The 19,488-nt window shown below is 36.4% G+C and overlaps 1 long non-coding RNA gene across 1 annotated transcript; it reads left to right on the top strand.

The window, feature by feature from the left end:
• Positions 1-1,216: 1,216 nt before the first annotated feature.
• LOC112675086 (uncharacterized) lies at positions 1,217-8,380 on the top strand. Its single transcript, XR_003145742.2, has 3 exons — positions 1,217-1,320; positions 6,020-6,155; positions 8,065-8,380. It is a non-coding gene; the product is annotated as an uncharacterized LOC112675086 (long non-coding RNA).
• Positions 8,381-19,488: the final 11,108 nt, after the last annotated feature.

Raw genomic sequence — 19,488 nt, 5'->3', positions numbered from 1 at the left:
CAAGGTCATGAGATTGAGCCCTTTTGGACTCTGTGGTCAGATTGAATCTGCTTAAGACTCCCTCTCCCTCTGCCCTCCCCCAGCTCACTCTCTCTCTCTCTCTCTCTCTATTTCTCTCAAATAAAGAAATAAATCTTAAAAAAAAAAAAGCATTCTATAGCTAAGGACTGAGGATTCTAGCTTCTGATAAAATATGTACTGTCTCACTACTGCTAAGACAGTAACAAGGTATTGATTGGTGAACAATAAACTCTACCTCAGATAAAGAGTATTTCAAATCCATCTACATTTCTTCCAAGGTTAGTGTTGATCGCTATAACAGCACTCCAGCTGTCTTAAGGGTTAACTTGCTTCAAGTCAGCATACTCCTGGCTTGCAGACTTGAGGCTCTTCATCTGTAATAGAACTAACTTCTCTTTGAGACTTTCAGACCACTGGCCTTGGGGAATTAAGCACCAGAATGTTCCAAGGCCACAGAGGCCAGTAAGTCTATTTCAATCCCCCTTAGCTTTCTGGTTAGCATATCTTTTCCAAGATTTTTTTGTTTTTTAGGTCACACAAATGACTTTATTGATCTCCCTTTGTACCCTCCTTTGCAGAAAGAATAGAGCACTCTTGCATAACGCCTGGGGCACCAAGGAACTAGAACTTCTTACACAATCTCTGAGTATCAAGATAACACTGTAACTGGCATCATGGAGTCTGCACTAATCAAGAAATGTCATAGACCACTGCACTCCCTTATCTGATTAAACCTCTTTATAAATCTCTGGACCAGAAACCTTGGAGTTGGCTTTTCAACAAAAGTCTGCCTTCCCCTCAGGAGGCGGGCCTCCTGAATAAAGTTCATATTCTTTTCTGATCAAAACTCTTCTCTTGAGTATTAACTTTTAGAGTGACAGGCAGCCAAACTTGGGTTTCAGTCACAATACCTCACTTTAATCATCTCCAGATGGATTCTTCTCAAGGGAGCTGGATTGTGTGACCTGATCGCTCAATGTTTAGCAACTTTTCCTATTAGAAATGTCTGAAACCTAAGCTAAATATTGCACATTTTCATATAGTCCAATTCAACTTAACACAATGGTGTGCATGCTGGTGAGGGGTGGAGGGTGGGCAGCACTATACACGGGGCTATGAGAACATAATGAGCCTGTGACAGAGCTGAGCTGACAGGACCTGCATGTAACAAGGCATACAAAGCTAACACCAGTCAGGGTAATGAAATCGCAACATGCTCTGGGGTAGCAGATATAAGGATGGGGGTTATATCTCATAAGCGTCTATGATAGAATATTTTTGGAAAGGATGAATTCTCAGGTAATCATTAAAGGATGAGCCTCACTAGTCAGAGAGCACATGAGGTGGGTGTTCCAGGAGAAAAGACCAGATGGTGGTGCTGGGGAATGGTTGGTCATCATGCTTCATGGTGGACGAAATGATAAATTGATGCAATAAACTCTTCAAAGTTGAGAACCATATCTTATTATTCTTTAACCTAAAGCCTGATAGCGTAGGTGCTCAATATGGACTTTTTAGTAGGAATGAATACCATCAGTGGCCACATCCCTTGCCAAGTAGAATAAAATTATGCTAAAAAGGGACCAAGACTTTGGAGGCTTTACCATTTCCTTCTAAAATGAAGGAAGGACATCCTTTTGATCCTTATCAGCTATTTATCTTTGGTTGGGGATTAGTGGCCTGCTTGCATCTTACTGAGCAAGAAAGGGTGGGTTGTGGTTTGGTGATGTATTTAGAAACTATCCTCTTTTTCCTGTGTGTTTCCTTTACTTTCACACAGAATGCTTCTATTTTGGGTACTTCTGGTCACCAAATGTGTGGGAATTTTTCCCCACAACAAGCAGTTTTGTAATACCAGTAGGAGTGTCCTATGATTCAACTCAATTTGCCTTAATTTTCATACCATGTGGAGGTACCATCAGATCCCACAGGTTAAGGACTCGGTCCCACAAGACTGCTACCCCCTACTGCAGATGTCAATGCAAGTCCAGGATGTCACCTGGGCTTCTGAGAAAATCACCTATGAACCTGATGTTCACATGACACCATCTTTGGATTTGATTAATTTGTAAAAGTGGCTCACAGAATTTAGGGAAACACTTTTACCAGTTTATTAAAGGATATAATGAAGGGTACAGATGAACTGCCAGATGACAGAACGCACAGGGTGAAGTGTGGGAGGAACCCAAGCTCAGGAGCTTCTGTCCTCTTGAAATTGGAGTGTGTCACCCTTCTGGAACATAGATCTGTTAACCAACCCAGAAGCTTTCTAAACTCTATAGTTTGGGGGGTTTTATGAAATCCTCATCACAAAAAAAAAAAAAAGAAAGAAAGAAAGAAAGAAAGAAAGAAAGAAAGAAAGAAAGAAAGAAAGAAGAAAGAAAGAAAGAAAGAAAGAAAGAGAAAGAAAGAAAGAAAGAAAGAAGAAAGAAAGAAAGAAAGAAAGAAAGAAAGAAGAAAGAAAGAAAAATCCTCATCACATAGACATTATTCACTCTATTTAGAGCTCTTCTCACTTCTGAAGAGAATGGGTATGGGATGGGGTTGAAAATCCCAAGCTTCTAATTATGGCTTTGTCTTTGCAGTGACCAGCTCCCATGCAGTAGCCATCCAGAAGCCCACCCAGAGTTTCTTTATTAGAACAAAAGAAGTATTATCAGCCAGGAAATTACAAGGGTTTTAGGAGCCTTGTGTTAGGATTTAGGGTCAAACACCAAATATTAGAAAACAAGATGTCCCTAGTGCTCTTATCAATTAGAAAATCACAAGGGCTTCATGAACTCTGTAGTAGGAACCAGGGGCAGAGGCCAATTTGGGTTTTCTATTATCTCATGGGTGATTTGCTGTATTATTCTTTTATATTCATAAAATGCTGCAATATAGGCATTTTAATCTTCAGTTCACAAATGAAGAATCAGTAGCCCAAAGATATTAAATGCCCATGACTTGAGAGCTAATAAATGATAAGCATAAGAAGTGATTATAAACCTGTTTTGATAGCTCTTACCCTTCTCACTCCAAGTCACCTAGCACATAGTTCTCCTGGGGAATAGTCTGGGTTTATGAGGATCCTGGCCTGCTGAAAGGAGCTGTTGAGTTGGTTGAGACTTGTGCAAAAGAGAATGCCGAGTGATCTAACCTAGGACTGGCACGTTGGAGGGCCCTCAATACCCATATTTTGGATGAATCAATGGCTTATCAAAGCAGAGAAACTAATAGGGAGGTTTGAAAGGCAAATTCAGCCTCTCTTCCTTTTACTTAAGGCCTGGTGCTACTTGGTCCTCAAGTCACACAAGTAAATTTCACCAACGAAGGAAAAAATCCTGTAGATTCTTTAGGTCTCCATATGTTTCTGATGAGATGTTGAACTCATACTTAACCAGCTCTCTTGTCTTACACAATGTACTTCACTTCTAAAACCTTTTTTCCTCATATGTTAAATGGAGTACAAAACAGCAGGAACTGTTGTTAGGATCCACTATAATAATCTATGTGATAATGGTTTGTAATATAAAGTGTTCAGGAAATGTCGAGCATTGTTAATTGTAATAAGAAATGCATCTGAACTAAATGAGACCAAAATTAGAAAGCATGTCACCATATTGGTAGCTTTCTTTCAAAGGTAACAGCACAGCTTTGAGTGTCCTCTAGATGACCAATTTATTTTGAAGATGAATAAGAGTTTTTCATGCAGAAAATGTCTCTTATCCTGGAGAGACTGACAATGCATATTCAGTAACACTGAAGTATCTGAATACTGAAGGCAAAAAATTGTATTCAAGATTTTCCCTTTAATAGATCCAACAACTACCAAACCATCAGAACACCACTGGCTTGAAAGTGATATTTCAATAAGGTTCAAGGATTTAAATACATTGGCTTTTGAGTTGTTTTTTTATCTGTACCTCAAAAATCACTAATCCCATTTCTTCTTAAGACATAAATACACCCTGCCACAGTTCCACGACCACCTTCAGAGCCTGTGTTTATTACCCTGGATTTTAGCAGAGTTAAAATTCATGATCCTTAGAGTCATTGCAGATCTTCTGGCAAGTCGATGCAAAAGGCATTTAGATAATGACTGCTGTTCTGATGTTGGTTGGCTATTCATATGAGATGTAATTATTATGTTTACTTCTTCATTCAATGAAAACCATTAATGACAGAATCCTGTCATTAAGAAGGGATATTATGGAAATTTTGAAATGATTTTCTGTTGCTGTTTTTCACCCAGACTCTGTACACATAGAGCAGCATTATTGATCCTTCCTCTAAGAAAGGTAGCTTAAGCAAGTTCCAATTTCAAGCTGAAAATATGTTTCATGATACTAGAATTTTTTTAGGTATAGGCTTTTTCAATAAATTTTGCCTCCCTCTCTGGAAAGATTGTTTTAAACTGTTCATATGTCATTAACTCCTCAGGGTATTAGGTAACATTTGTTGACAAAAGAGAACTTGCCCTTCAAATACTTGATAGTAAAGGATTAAAAGAAACAAGTTTAATATATGTCAGGTGGGTGATTTGGTTTCTTAGGTAGCTTTAGTCCTAACATTGTTTCTTACATACTGCTTGGCAAATCAGAAACATATTGAGAAAACTTGTAATTTTTTTTCCTTGCACAAAGAGATCTTGAACAGCGCATCTCCCAAGCGTACTCTTGAGGACAGGAAAAGGATTTTGATATTTCAGTACCCTGGGTAGATGACAGTGGAAACAACTTCTAGTGAATCGTTACATGATAAAACCCTAGATTTATTGAAATCCTCATTTTGCACTATGCATTTACACACACATCATGGAAAGTACACATAAAATCATCCAGCTTAATCATATCTTATAGTGTTTAAATAATTCATGAATTAATTCATCCATCCATGCATTCAACAAATACTGATTGATAGATTATTTAGAGCAACTATTTACAATAACAGATGTGAGGTAAAGAAGGTAAAGAATTCTTGTCTTCAAGAATTGACAATCTAGTTGGGTGATATATATATCTTTAACCACAATTTTTCTTGGAATAGTGATATCTCAGCAGGCGATGCAAAGGATGTATTATAAAGCATCATACTGGCAACTTTTGCCTATTAAAGAAATTTAAAATATACATCATAAAAATGTATGTGAAGACCCAGAAAAGATGATCAGAACCCAAGGATTCACTTCAGTGAGTCTTCTTTCCCATCTAATACCTTCTGTTTCTTTCTTCATGATTCAGTTAACTCATCAAGGACATGTGTACAAATTGTGACCCATTTGCTTCTTTGCCTTGTCTCAGTTGCCAATAGATAGACTATTAGTATTTCATAAGTTTCATGGAACATATTTTTACTCTTAGAAAATTATTTTTTATTCTAATAATATTTCCTGCTGAAATTGTTTTATTATTTTCTTATTCTTTTTAACTGAGAATGAAAAATTGTTGCTCACCATTTTTGTAATCTTTCTAAAGAAAAATTTGTTGAATATGTGTGTGTTTGAAGATTTCCACTAAAATAATTCCTCAATCTTCTTATGTGTTCAATGGTCATAATTATTTTTATTTATTCTTGTCTTCTGACTACTTTTAAAGGTCTCCATCTATTTCATAAGTCCTAAAGTAATTAGAAGACAATTCTAAAAGACTATTTCTATTCCAAGAGAAGTACATACATGATCTTATATTTCATGCTCATTTTGCATATGGAAAAACTTAGAAAGGCTAAGTTACTTGTCCAAAGTCCTGGAGATAAAAGTTAGGACCAGGTTGGAGAATGAAGCCTGTTTGATTGACTTTGGAGGTTGTGCTCTCACTCCTTACCTAAGTAAACGTCTCATGATGGCTGTTTGGTTCCTTGGTTGGCTAGTTGGTTTGTTGGTTGGTTGACTTCTACTGTTCAGTAGTCTACTTCTAACCAGAGGGTTAGTGAGTGTTTCTAATTATCAGCATTGTCCTTCATCCCGGACTTTTAATCCAACCTTTTCATTCTCATAACTTTCTCTCATCTGTTACAGAGAAGATGGAGCTGTGAGCTGTGAGCTGCTACCTTCTATGGCTTCCCATTCTTCAAAGCCAGACTTCAGTACAAGTCATTCATGTTTACATTCTCACACCTACCTCAAGAAAGAGACCACGATGGAAACTCCTGTGGTAGATAATGTCCAGTTATGACATCTGTGCCTCATTCCATTATTATAACCCTCTCTGCTGAATGTCCAGTCCTCCTCTTTCTATACACTTCTGCTCTTCCTAAAAATATAGTCAAATATCATCTAAAGTTCCTTCTTTAAATACCTGGCTCCTTAAGTAATTGCCTTTATCTATCCTTCCTTCACCAACACACTTCTTGAAACATTACTATATATTTTGTTACCAGACTGTTAAAAAGAATTCTCTCTTAGTTAAAATTGCCATTAAAATCCAACATCCTGTGCTTCCAATCTTGTGGAAGTGATTTTTCTAGAAGGGTCTGTGACCAACTGCAAAGCAACTACTCAGCTCACTTCTCAAACATTCTCCTCTTTGGCCTTGGTGGCATGCTTTCTCAAGCCTTTCCTCCCCTCCAATTATCCTTCACCTACAGCTTCTACATCCTCTTAGTATTCTCTTCTGTTTATACCCTACACATTTTCCTTACTTGATCTTCTACTTTTCTGTAACTCTACCATGTATATGATGCTGATTCCCAGATAAATGCCTTCAGCTTCTCTCATTTGTCTTGAACTCCAGACTCACATTTCCAGCTGCCTATAAAATAGTGCTGCTTGATCATCTCCTATCATTCAGACTTTAATATGCTTCAAAATAAACACAGCATCTTCCCCCCTCATTCCAAATCTGTTCTTTCCCATCTGGATTATGAATATCATACTCTTAAGACAGAACCCCTGAACTTAAATTTTCATTTCATCCATTCTGAATGAACTTCCCATTCCACATCCCCCACCCCCATGCTTTTACATTTGCCAACTTCTACCTGAACTGGAACATTCAAATATTATCTCCTCTGTTACATTTCTCAGGTACTTCATAGCAATCAGTGTCTGTATATTCAGGCTGTATATTATTTTCAAGACTCCAGTAATTTACTAAGTTATATTGTAATATTTACATGTCTAGCTTTCTCTACTGAGCTGTGAGTTTCTCAAGGAAGTAACTCTGTTAAGCTCACTGTTGTCCCTCACATATGGCACATAGGAGGTACTCAATAAATATTTTATAGAATAAACTAATGATATATCTCATTATTGGGCTCTATGTTCCCAAATCTCCATTACTATAACTCACTTAATTTGCATTCACTTCCCTATGACATTAGAACTCTTTAGACAGTGTTTCAGGCATCTTTGGTGGTTCTCCAGTGCCTTCAACGTAAGAACCAAATTGCTTAGCATAGCATAGAGTCATTACCACTAGTTCATACTACTTCATACTCCTATCTCCCACTACCTCCTAGTCCTAAAGTCACTAAAATAATCCCTGCCACTGGTGTGTTATGCCTGTGTGTGTCTCTAAATGTTGTTTTTTTAAACATTTTTTTTAAAATATTTTTTGTGCCTGAACACTTTCTCTCCTCCACCACCAAATTGCATATCAACTCTATCACAGGACATTTTCTCATGAGCCTTAAAAGAACACACCCTTCCCTTTTTCTCATCTCTATAGCACATCATACACATTTTGCTCTAGTACTTATGTTATGATTTTTGTTACATGTTTCCATTCCTGTTTGCTTCTCTGTTATTTATGGAGTTCTCTGTCTTCATCACTGATCAATGAGCCCTTTGGTGTCAGAAGATTGGTCTTATTTATCTTTGATCCTTTGTACAACATATATCTGCTGAAAAATGATATGCATTTAGTGCAGTTTTATCATTAAATGGATTAGTGAGTAATTATAATTTTGGATAGAATAGTAATGTCATGAATGAATATCTGCCTTACAAAATAGACTTTTCTTTATTATGTTTCCAACTTTATTTTTCCAAAAAAGTTGTCAGAAACATTCTGGCAGATTCTTTGCCCTATGATTGAAAATGTGCTCATCCTCTTTCTTTAGATAGAAAAATAAGAATGAAAGGAGAGCAGTTGCAGCACACCTGTGTTGGCAAGCTGTCAAACCCTCCATCTCTGACATTAATTGGATCATCCACTGAATGGGGGAACTGATGGAAAATGCAATGCGAGAAGATGACTGGGGAGAATAAATGCTATCCTGCCTATCAACAGTGATGAAAGTGACACCTGAAGAGTTTTCTTTTATTCCATGCAAACAGATGGCTTTAAACGACACATGCTACACAGTCAGATTTCTTATGCTCACCTCTAAGCATTTAGGCCAGCTTGAACAATCAAAAATTAAAATGTAAACAACAAAGAACACTTCGCGGGGGGGGGGGGGGGTTGTGGGGGTAGTCACTAAAGCTGAAAGCAATTATCAACTGATTTTAAGTGTCTGCCTGCTGTTTTCTTATAAAACCTGCTATAGGAAAGGAATTTTATGAGGAGGTGAGGACTTGGCTAAACATTAGAAAAAGCCTCCTGATTTCCGTTTTCCACTGGTTAACAAAACAGAGAGAGAAAGAGAGAGAAAAGAGAGAGAGAGAGAGAGAGAGAGAAGAAGAGATAAATGAGTAAAAAGCCACATTCAGTGACTGTGTCCACTCCCCTACTGCAAGGGAAAATGACTGTCCAGAGAAACTTCTCTTCAGATTTGTGAGTCATATTAGAGAAAAATAACTGAAAATTTGTACCCAAGTATTTCTGTGAGATGATACAAATCTAGAATAAGGAACAGAAGTGATCAAACAATTAAAAAAATATTGTCCCCATTTTACAAAGCAATCAGATTCAACAAGTTATGAATTTTACCCTTATCTCATTTGGAATTTTAGCTAATATCATTTTAAAAGATCAAATTATACTCAGCCCAGCAAACACTTATCTTAATTTTCAATACTTGAGGGGTATATAAATTGGGCAAATATGTTTATTTGTGAATTCTCCTCACTCACATAATGCAAAGTTGTTCCTTCCAGATTACACACAATTTAGAATCAGGAGAGGATGGTGAAAAACGGGATATGCATGGAAGGCATTAAAAAGGCAAAATTTTTTTTATACCAAATAGACCTAAAGAGAGGAGGCAGGTGTTTCAAGTGGAATAAATATTTTTAAATGGATTGATAATGTGGAAGACCAAGGTAGGGATGTTTGGGAAGGAGAGGTATGAGATTTGAGAAGTGTGGCTCTACTATGAATTAAATCCCTCTCACTTTTCTTTAAGAGATTCAGGTAGAGGGTAGCATAGATGTCATTTTATTGCTTTTGTGTTTCTGTTCTGTGCATCTTTACATGCAGCTCCTTGAGTAGACTGAGTCACAAAGAGTTTCAGCATTTGATGAGATTATTAGAGAAAAATACTTTTTTTTTTTTTTTAAGATTTTATTTCTTTATTTGAGATTGAGTAAGCATGAGCTGGGAGAAGCAGACTTCCTGCTGAGCAGAGAGCTAAATGCAGAGCTGGATCACAGGGCTGCAGGGTCATGACCTGACCCAAAGGCAGACACACAGCTGACTAAACCACCCAGGTACCCCCAAAATAGTTTTTCTAGTTTTTTAGTAGGGAGCTATATATACATGATCATTACACCCTTGCATCATTTTCATAATAGCATAGGGAAATGGCTGACTTCTGTCTAGATGACGGTTGGGGAGATTTTCCAATAAATTTCTGCTTCCTACAAACAACCTCATTCTTTGTTATTAATACTCTACATACATGTTAGATTTTACTTCAGATCAAACACTATTTTAAGTGTTGGCATAAAAGATAATCACATATTGACACTGTTCTCCAAGACTATACTGTTAGTCTATTGGGAAAGATTCAGTCAGGAAAACTAAGTTGATAAGATAGAATATGAGTATAGATGAGGGAGAAATGAATTCTTACTGATAATTAGCGGAGAGTCAAAAACAGACTTTATGGTGGACAAAACATTTCAACTAGGTCTTTAAGGAAGAATAGCACTCATCTGGCAGAGCAATGAAAGACAGATGATTGAAACAAAAGAGTCTATACAAAGGAATGGTAATGTTAAAGAGAGTAGTATGCCTGGGTCACAGAAAAAATACATTGTATGTGAGCATGAAGTATATCCCTGGGGAGAGAAATGATGTTGGGAAAGTATATTGGAGGACTTGGAAGGTACTTTGCATGTACTTCTAAGGAGTAAACTTATGCAGCAGCAAACTCCCCCAGCTTTCCCTCGTGATGATATGAGGACAACAAATTGAAGTAGAAAGACACTGAGGATAAGGCCATCTTGTACATTACTTGCAATGACCCACATGATAACTAAGTATAACCAGGACCAAGAGAGAGGAAATGCAGGTGTCTTCTATGCCCAGAAATTCCCAAGTGATGACTATTTTTATACTTCTGTTTGACCAGTTAGGAAATTAAAACTCAGACATTTTAAATGACAATTTAAAATATGCACTGGACTGGATCTCTAAGATATAGGTGTTTTGAATTATTATTATCTTGCTGAAGAAAATCTTGGACCTTAAATGTATCTTAAAGAGTTCCCCTAAGTCCCAACCTTTTAGGGGAACTCTGGTCTATGTCATCTCCCCAAACCTGTGCTTATCCTGATTCCCATACTTATAGAAAATAGCCTTGGAAATCTCCCCCAAGATTCTATGGCAGAGATGTCCAGAGCAGGCAGGAGCCCTGGAGCCTCACTATGTTTGTGTTGTCCACTGCTGTAACCCCAGAGTTCTGTGAATGCCTACTACTTAGTTGGCACTAACTACATATGGCTGAATAAATAAATCTTTGCTATTTCTTAAAAGGACTCCCTCTAAACTCTTTCCATAATCAGTCTCACTCTTTCAAATTATAAAAAAAAATGTTCTTAGCTGTAAAATGTAATAAATGACATTACTCTTTCTATAGCCATAATTAGGCAATACTTTATCAAAAGTGGTTATGACAAATGTTAGGAAAACAAAGAACATCTTCTTCTGTTATTTTCTGTCAACAAGTCATTTCGTTTGTTTTTCTTCAAAGCAATTACAATTTTAAAAAATCTCATATATCCTGTTTTTACTTATCTCCTCTACTAGACTGCTGGCATTACTCATTTTACTTCATTCATCCATTCAATATATGTTTATTAAGCAACAATTAAGCAACAATTATGTGCCAAGTGCTATTCTAAGTGCTATCACAGTGAACAAGTAAGCAACGAACAAGATAAAAAGACCCTGACCTCATAGGGTTCACATTTTAGTAGGAGAGACAATGAGTAACATGTAACTTGTTTTCCATAGTATCCCTAGAACCCATCATAGCATTTGATGTTCAGTAAATATTTATTTAATGAATTAATAAATAAATATTACATACTAGATACTATATGCACACTGAGGATGCAGCCCTTATCCTTTTGAAGTATATTACCTATTGATGATTATATTTTTAAGTAGCTAGAATGGCTTTTGGCTTAAAGATACAAGAATAACAATCTACCACAATCACTCTTATGCCTAGAATTATAATTGAATAGCAATTCTGCAGAAATTGTTCATTAATGCAAACTTGAGTACTTTGATTAAGGGCAATCTCTAAACAATTGGAGTAAGTTATAAAGTATTTGTTTAAAATATTTAGACAAGAAGTTTAATGAGGAAACTGGAATGAATGACCTCTAACTTTCTAGATTTTTTATACTGAACCAAAAAAATAATTAAAGATGAAGACATTAAAATAAATTTAGAAATAACTTCAATAATATAAAGAAAATCAAGACATACCAAAGCAGATTTTATGGTCTAATCACTATCATTTTAACCAATCCAGAAAAGAAACTATAAGTCCTATATATTTTCAACCACTTTTGTCCACTAAGGAAACTGTTTTACCATTAGATTCATTAAGGAAACCAAAACTGAAATTTAGCTTATTAGTGACATTTTTTACCTCTAGAATAATAAAGACCCACATATTAGATTGCAAGATGGTTGTAACCAACAATAAGAAAATGCTTTGTATAGTACAAACTGTAGAAGAATTTGCTGTGTGTGTGTGTTTATATAGATATATGTAAAAGCCTTTATACACACTTTAAAGTGTTCCCTGTAAAGATGCCCTCCCAGCATTCCTCAGGTAGCATGTTGTTTCTGGCAGTTTTGATCTGACCCAGCGGGGGTGGGGGGGGGCATACCCAATCATATTTATACATTATAGTATATACTTTACAGAAATGACAGGAAAGAGATTGAACACAGAAGAGGCTTTGCAATCAGGTCTTATCCAGATGATAACAAGCACATTTAGAGATAATGAGTTTGAAATAATGAAGTCTTCCAGTAAACACTCCATTCAGCAAAACGCCAGGTGCGCAGCACAAAGGGCCACCCCATGCACAGGCACATTCTTCCCCATCTGTGGGACCGCGAGCTTCATGGAACTGAAGAGCTCTCTGGCAGGCTCTCTGGGAAGAAATGGATGATCAGCCTCTCCACAGTTGAACCAGCTACAGCTTTTAAGAGTTAGTGCTGTTTCATGTGGCTAAGTTGAATTGAAAGAATTTAGCCATTCATCACCTGGAATTGAAGAGTCTCTATAATGCGCTAAAGAGTGCTGTCCAGGTCGGGGGCTGGGGTAGAAGCAGGCAATGTTGTGGTCTAGAAGGGGCAGGAGCAGGGATGCCCATCAATCTCAGGGGACTTCTGGAAGGTGCAGATGGCTCCTGCTGGAAGCAGTCATGAGCTGGCTGAGATACACTCAAATATGCAATGTGTTGCCAAACTGTCTGAGGGGAGCAGTGTGATGAATGCAATGCTTCTCAAATATTAATGTGTCAGAGAATCACTTGGGGGCTGTTAAAATGCAGATTCTGATACAATAGGTCTGGGGAGGGCCCGAGATCTGGCATATCTAACAAGCTCCCAGAGGATTATCAAGCTGCCTTTCTGGACCACCCTTTAAGGAGCAAAGTATCAGAGAGACCCTGGTACAGGAGCAGAATGTAAAGGTGTATTACTCTGCTTTGTCATTTGCTTGAAATGTGACCATGGATATAAGCCACTTGAATTCCCTGATGCAACTCCTCAGCTATAAAATGGAACAGAAACAACTGCAGTGAACTATTTTCCTCATGATTAAAATAAATACATTCAGTAAAACAGTGCCTCCTAGCTGTGTGTCCTCAAAAAGTTTATGTAACCTCTCTAAGTCTTTTCTTTATCCAAAAAATGGGCATTGCACCACATGCTCTGTGATGAAGTTTTCATGAGGTGGTTATGCAAAGCATCTAAAACTTTACCTGGCACGTGGTTGGTTCTGAAGAAATACAAGTTCCTTGCTTACTATCTGTGAGTTACAATTTAATGCTGATCCTGCAACTCAGAATATGAAAATACACATGTCACAGCAATGACTTGCTGAGACATCCTTCTCAGGCCACTGAGTTCGAAGTGAAGCAATTGCATTTGCTTTTTTTTTTTCTTCTCTTCTTTTCTGAAGTGTTTGCAGTGCCTTAGGGGAATGCCCTTTATTTTACCTGGAGGAAAGTACTGTTTTTAAAATCAGCAGTGAAAAATATTCCCATGTTGTACAAGAATTGTTGTGTCTGTCACTCACGTTGCTGCATTTCAATGTTCTGTATTTTGTGCTCGTTTTCACAGATAATATGCACCAATAAAAAAATACTAGCAGAAGGGCCACCTTCAGTTGCCCGAAGTATACTCTGAGGTAAAATTGAGATTTCCTTAAAGGAAATGTGCCCTGCCAAGAAGATAGCTGATATTTGCAAATACATGCTTGGTCCTCATTAAAAAACAAACAAACAAACAAACAAACAAAAAACGAGTGAGTAATTATTTTTACCACAAAAATTCATTAATGATACATAGTATGAATGTTTGCTATCTTCTTACTACTTATTTTCAGAACAGACATAAAGGAACCACTTGAACTTTCAGATGTCCTGTTCCCTAATCTGTAAAAAAGGACCCATAGCAACTCTCCTGCTCCCCTGAAGTGCCTCTATGTGAATCATATGGGATAAATCAATACTAAAGAGTCCAATGCAGTGTTCCTACAATAGCAATGCCTCTTTGTTTGGTCACTATGTCTCTAGAGAAACATTTCTTGAAGGGCTCATGGAGTTTGTTTGTTTGTTTGTTTGTTTGTTTGTTTTTAACTTACTACATAAGCTTCTGGATTAAAAAATCAAAATCAAAAACAACAACCAGCTACAGGGGACTTTTCCCAAGCAACCTGCTTTGAGAGTCGTTATGAAGATGGCATGAGTTGATATTTGTCAAAGCCCTGATCAGCAGCTGAGAATGGCTGTTAAAGAAGCCAGGTAAACAAAACCTGGCTTCTAAGAGGAGTCTCCATAGGAAGGCTTTCAGGGTGGGACATTCTCAGAGAAAAGAGTATTATATGCCAGCCCTGATATGATTTTATCATGTCTTAAAATGTGCTTCCTCACAGCCATGGTCATGGGGCATGTGTCCTAGATTCCGTGGGAAGTTTGCTTATCAACTGGAGTCTGTGGTATCAGTGCTTGAAGGCCTCCTGAAAGAGTTATGTTTGAAGGAAAACACAATTAGAGTCACCAGCAGACCAGGACAAGGGGAGAAAGTCTAAGTATAGCATGGAGTCTCTTTTTCTGATTTCTCCTGACCCACTGGACTTGATATGGAATGGAAATCAGAATGGATTTTGTCAGAGATTTTAAAGGACAATTATTTAGGACTTATTGTTTATCATTAGTATATTAGCTTGCCTCACTAAAACTTATAAAGCACTAGATATTGGGCAATGTGAAGAGTCACGTAATATGTTCCTTTAAGGCAGAATATACAACAACTAAATTTGGAAAGTGTGTGAACACATCAATCAGCAGAGCATCTCTAATGACAAATTTCCATTTGCCCACTACCAACAAAAGCAATAATCCCAATTTTGAAATCAGGAACTTAAAATTCATCTGCACAGCCATCTGTTTCTCTGTAAGCAGACTAATCTTCAAAATATTGCTATTCCATCCTTAAGGAAATCATTTGATGGTTCTATTCCCATTAGTTAGTAAGAGTTGTCACAGGGAATCATAAAGAGACACTTGCTATAAAAAAAAAAAGGGAGCAAGGCTAGTCAGAAAGCATTGTCCCACTCTGCATGGGGGGGGTGCGGAGACTGCAAATTTCTTGATCTTCTTGATGCTTTCTCTATGACAGAGTGTTTTTTTTCCTTTACAACTAGGGTGAAAGTGGGTCGTCTCTGCCCAGATACTGCACTTCTATCAGGAGGTCAATTCTTTTCTACCACTATTAATATTGATTGCTTTTAATACTTGTGAAGAATAAAGAGCTGCTAATTGGAAAATGCCTTTAAATCTTAAAGGATATATTTCTATAAAGAAAAACGCAGTTGAATCTGACTTTGTATCATAGATAAGGTTCTTGAAAATTTACTGCATAAATCAGGTTTTGATACCATAGAATGATATTTTAAAAATATCATTGGCCTTTTTTCTTTATAAGGAATATTATAGTAGATTTTTTTCTGATGGGAATAAATTTATCTTGTTTTTTTTTCGAGATTAGATAATTTTTATGCCAATTGTTTTTAGAGTGAAGTACACAGAATTATTATTAATCTAAATTACTCCATTTTGGCATGCATGCTTACTTCTTTTTAAACCATGCTTGTTATTAAAAAAAAAAAACAGTTAAAAGTGAAAATATGTACAGTGAATTAGCAATATTTCCCTCCTAAGTTCTGCAAAAGCCCATCTGGATATTGTTAACCCAGCTACAAAGCCATACCATATTTAAAGGGTGGCATTCTCAGGAGAAGACAGAAAATAGAAATAATACAAGTCAATTCAGTTCATCACAGGGTATCTTTCTCTTACTTTAACTGTGTGCACAAATTGAAACATGAAACTGAATATGGATTTACTTTTACTATTTTCTCATCTAGATTGGTATTCTTTAAAAAAAAAAAGATTTTATTTACTTATTTGACAGGGAGAGAGCATGAGCGGAGAGAGGGGCAGAGGAAGAGGGAGAAGTAGGCTTCCCACAGAGCAGGGATCCCAGACGTGGGGTTCATCCCAGGGCCCTGAGATCATGACCTGAGCTGAAGGCAGATGCTGAACTGGCTGGGTCACCCAGGCACCCCCAAATTGGTATTCCTAAAGGACAGATACAAGTACACTTAACTTTTTGTCAAAACAACTTCAAGATCCTTGATTGGCTCAAAGACTATAAATGCTACATTTGTGCCCTTGAGTGTTCCTCACGTTGACATGTCATAATTCTATCCATTTCTCAAGTACCATCTCCGGAATCATTTTCTGGTTTTTCCAATTATTCTTAGAATAACCTCTGCTTTATATTTTAGGTACTGATCTGATGCTACTTTGCAGTAGAGTTATTTATTTTCTGCTTTCTATAAACTAGAAGCTTCTCTCAGATAAAACTGGTAGCTATTTATCTTTACATTTTCTGTAACATTGCACATACCCCTGCACATACAGGATCTCTATAATGAATCAGCACCGATCCCGATGATAGTCCAAAGAACTGACTTAGTCATGGTCTTGTAAATTTTACTTTCCATCTATTTGTGTATTGGAGTCTAAAGGGTGTATCTAAAAAAATAATAATAATAGTAAAATAAAAATAATAATTTAAAAAAAGGGTGTATCTTACAGACGAGGTATAGTTGGGTCACATTTTTTTAAAATCTAGGCTGACAATCTCTGTCTTTTGATTGGATTATTTGACCCATTTACATTGAATATTATTATTGATATAATTGATTTACATCTGCCATTTAAGTTTTTTGCTATATATCTCATTTTTTGTTCTTCCATTGCTCCTCTAACTGTTTTATTTTGCATTGAGTATTTTCTAAAGTAGATTTTAATTTTATCAGTAATTTTTTACTATATTTTTTAGTTATACTTTTTAAGAGAGGGAGTTGAGGGAGGGGCAGAGGAAGAGAATTTTAAGCAGGCTCCATGCCCAGCATGGAGCCCAACACAGGACAAAAATCTCACAACCTTGAGATCATAACCGCAGACAAAATCAAGAGTTGGACACTTGACTGACAGAGCGCCACCCAGGCGTCTCAATATTTTAGTTATTTTTTTTGTAATTGTTCTAGGGTTTCCCATACATGTCATTATTATCAGAATAAACTTCAAGTATATACTAATTTAATTCTGGTGAGATATATAAATGTTAATTCTATATATTTCTAGTCCCTTTTCCTCCTTTATGTGATAATCTTGTTATACATATTATATCTCTTAATGTTATAAACCTAATAATGCACAGTTATAATTATTATTTTACCATTCATAGTTATCTTCTTAGGCTAATATAGCTTTGTTGCCATCCATCTCCTTTATGTTATTTTTGGGAAATTTAATATACCTATATTTCTGTAAGATATAAGCTCAATGTGACATTATATACATATTATTTTATGTGATTATTTTCCAAATCAATTATGAGAAAAATAAAAAAAAAAAGTACACTACTACCGGTTTTTATGATTATGTAATTATCTTTACTGGTGCTCTTTGTTTTTTTTCATGTGGATTCAAATTACTTTCTGGGGTTAGAGTTACTCGTTTTCAGCTGGAAAAGCTAGTATTATTACTTAGTATATTTTTCTATGGCAGGTTAAGTAGCAACAAATTTAGTGTTTATCTGGGAAAGTCGTTATTTCACCTTCAAATTTGAAAGATAGCATTGCTGGTAGTTTCTCGTTGACAGTTTTATTTTGAGCACACTGAATGAACATGTCATCCCATTGTCTTTTAGCCCACATTACTATGCTGACAAATTGGTGAAAATCTTATTGGAGTTAGTAAGTGAGGAGCTGTTTTTCTCTTTGTGACTTCAAGATTTTCTCTTTGTCTTTGACTTTCAACATTTTTACATGATGTTTCCATTTGTAGATCTCTTTGTGTTTATCCTATGTGGAGCTAATTGAGTTTATTGTTTTCTAATAAACTGGGGAAGTTTTCTGTCATTATTCCTTCAAATAGTTTATCTGATCCTTTTTGTCTTTCTTTTCTCCCACTCTTATTAGGTGTACTTGATGGGGTCTTACATTTCTCTGAGCCTCTCTTCATTTTTTTTTTCTTTTTGTTTTTCAGATTGTATAATCACTATCAATCTATCTTCAAGTTCATTAAATCTTTCATCTGCTAGTTCAAATCTGTTGTGTCCCTCTAGTGAACTTTTTAATTATTATATGTAATATATTATATTATTATATTATAATTTTTGACTCAAAAATTTCCATTTGGTTATGTTTTGTACATTCTCTTTATTTATATTTTCTATTTGAGAAAATATTGTCATCAAACATCACTTTATTTTTTAAATAATGCTTTCCTTTAGTTGTGACTATATTTGTAATGGCTATTTTGAAGACTTTTTGTGTTAAATTTGACAACTGATTGAATTCACAAATATTTTGTGTATTTTTTTCCCTGGCATATGGATCATACTTTTCTGTTCTGTGATGTGCTTTGTATTTTTTTGTTGTTGTTCAAAATAGGACATTTTAGATGATATATTACATTAACTCTGAGTAGTGCATCCCACATCCTTCATGGCTTGTTATTGTTATTTGCTATTTTATTTGTTTAGTGCTGGGTGGATTATTTTAATGAAATTGCTGTCCATCCCCCAATAGTCTAAAACCTATGATATTATTCCTCAGTATGCTCAGAGTAAACCTATGATAACAGTGGCGTTTATGGAGTTGGCTTTCTCTCTTTCCTCAGCTTTTGAACTCCACTAATTGCCAGCTGATTGCTCTACTGTTTTCAGAAATGCTCTGGGCTGTAAATTGTTCTATAAATGAATCCAATCAACTCTGGCATCTTTAAAAGACTAGCTTCTAAAGTCCATGTTTGGTGTTTGTTCTGACTCCAGGAGAGCTCTTTCCAATTGTCATGTTCTCTGGTTCTGTCTTCTAAAGTAACCAGTGTATAGCCTAGGTTGTGTCTTTATTTAATCTATAAATGTCCTTCCAAGTACCTTTCACCACAACCTCCAAAGTTCTTGAGAGTGCCCACCCATAGGTTTTAACTTCTCTCTCCTCTGTTGTAAATGAAATCAGTTCTGTTAGGAAAAGATTAGAAGCTATCTGTTTTGTGGAATGATTCTCCCAGCAGCCACCCCCCCGCCCCTCACCTCCCCCCCCCCGCCCCATAAAATGAATCTGAGCCAAGACTCTGAAGCTGAAGTGGGGCCAATGGCAAACTTCTCTCTGAGGGATATCCCTGCTTTAGGCTGTACAATTTGTCAAGAAGGAAAGAAGCAACCTGAGGTCCTTTTAGCTTGCCTCTCCTGGCATGTAACCATCACCTGACAAGATTAGGAAAGTGCAGTTTGGCCCCATTATTCACTGTGTTGTACCCAAGATAGA

This window comes from Canis lupus, chromosome 10 (assembly GCF_003254725.2).
Source record: "Canis lupus dingo isolate Sandy chromosome 10, ASM325472v2, whole genome shotgun sequence".
NCBI classification, from domain to species: Eukaryota; Metazoa; Chordata; class Mammalia; order Carnivora; family Canidae; genus Canis; species Canis lupus.
The sequence above is the reverse complement of the archived record's forward strand: the minus strand, read 5'-3'. Positions and strand labels throughout refer to the sequence as shown.